Consider the following 1,634-nt stretch of genomic DNA (forward strand, 5'->3'; position numbering starts at 1 on the left):
TCTTTACTGCAATTAGTGCAACAGAACCAATTCGCTGGTCTCGCTACTGAGAACCCAAATCAAAATTTAAAAGTCTTTATCCAACTGGCCGACACCTTTAAATCCAACGGTGCTTCACCTGATGCGATTCATTTAAGATTATTTCCTTTCTCCCTCAGAGATAGAGCACGGTCGTGGTTAGATTCACTTCCAACTAACTAAATAACTACCTGGGAAGACCTTAAGAGAGTATTCCTTGCTAGATATTTTCCCCTAGTAAGACTGTTGTTCTTCGAAACCAAATAACTAGATTTACTCAAAACTAAGGAGAATCACTTTTTGAAGCTTGGGAGAGATACAAGGAGCTGTTAAAGTCTTTCCACACCATGGCCTAGAATAATGGTTGATCGTTCATACCTTCTACAGTAGACTCCATTATAACACAAAGATGAGCATCGCCGCTGCCGGTGGTGGCGCGTTGATGAACAAACCTTACCCTGAAGCTTGTGACCTAATTGAGGATATGGCCCAAAACCATTACCAATGGGAAACTGAACGAGCATCAATAGAGAAAAAGGAGACCCAAGGTGGAATACATGAGATAAGTTCTATGGACATGATGCAAGCGAAAATGGACGCTTTAGCCCTTAAGGTCGAACATATTTCTACAAACTCTAACACCGCAGCAGTAGTCCACATAGAGTGCGAACTTTGTGGATCTAAAGGACACGAATCGGCGGAATGTAACCTTTTGAACGACCTGAACACCGACCAACTGAATTACGCCCAAGGTAACCCATTTTCAAACACTTACAACCCTGGATGGAAGAATCGCCCAAATTTTTCCTATAAAAACCAGAATCATATCCAAAATTTTGCACCTCAAAGACCACAAGGTTTTCAAGCCCAAAAACCAAATCAACCTATGCAAGCTGTGTCCCAGAAGCCTAACCTTGAGAAGATCATGGAGAACTTTATATCAGGCCAGACTCAGCAAAATAAAGAATCCCTAAACCAGAACATTCACGTAAACAAACTGATAACGCAATTAGGGACTAAAGTTGATCAGATAATTACTCATAATAAGATGCTTGAAACCCAGATCTCACAGGTAGCACAAAACCAAGCCCCACAAAATACACCTGGAGGATAATTCCCTGGACAACCTCAACTCAACCCTCGAGGGCAAGCTAACGCTATCGTATTACTAAGTGGGACCGCTTACGAAGGGCATTATAACCTAGCAATGAGTGAGTCAAAAGCTTCTAAATAAAATATACATACCAACCAAGGAGGAGAACCAGTGGAACCCGAAAAACAAACCTATCAAGAAGAAGAAGCCAAGGATAAAACTTACTGTGATACGGTGAACTGACTTTGTGTTTTTGCTTTGAAAAGCAATGTTGCGGATAGCAAGAGTCGCCACCGACTTTTCTTTTATCCTATAAGGAAAGGTAGAAAAGAACAGGAAAGACCTCGATTAGATTTTGAGTTCGGGAGGTACATTATACAAAGGGAAGGTGTTAATACCTTAGGATTGGCATTAATTTTGTAAAACAAATAATGTAATCATCTCTGTTGTTTTAATATGTTGGGTTGAAGAAGTTCAACATCTGGACCAACATGTCATGTACGATGTCACGACATCATGCCTG

The 1,634-nt window shown here is 40.8% G+C and overlaps 1 non-coding gene across 1 annotated transcript; it reads right to left on the minus strand.

Moving 5' to 3' along the window:
* Positions 1 to 266: 266 nt before the first annotated feature.
* Positions 267 to 372, minus strand: LOC127116042 (small nucleolar RNA R71). The gene has a single exon (XR_007801030.1). It is a non-coding gene; the product is annotated as a small nucleolar RNA R71 (small nucleolar RNA).
* Positions 373 to 1,634: the final 1,262 nt, after the last annotated feature.

The sequence above is a fragment of the Lathyrus oleraceus genome, chromosome 1 (assembly GCF_024323335.1).
Source record: "Lathyrus oleraceus cultivar Zhongwan6 chromosome 1, CAAS_Psat_ZW6_1.0, whole genome shotgun sequence".
Taxonomy (NCBI): domain Eukaryota; kingdom Viridiplantae; phylum Streptophyta; class Magnoliopsida; order Fabales; family Fabaceae; genus Lathyrus; species Lathyrus oleraceus.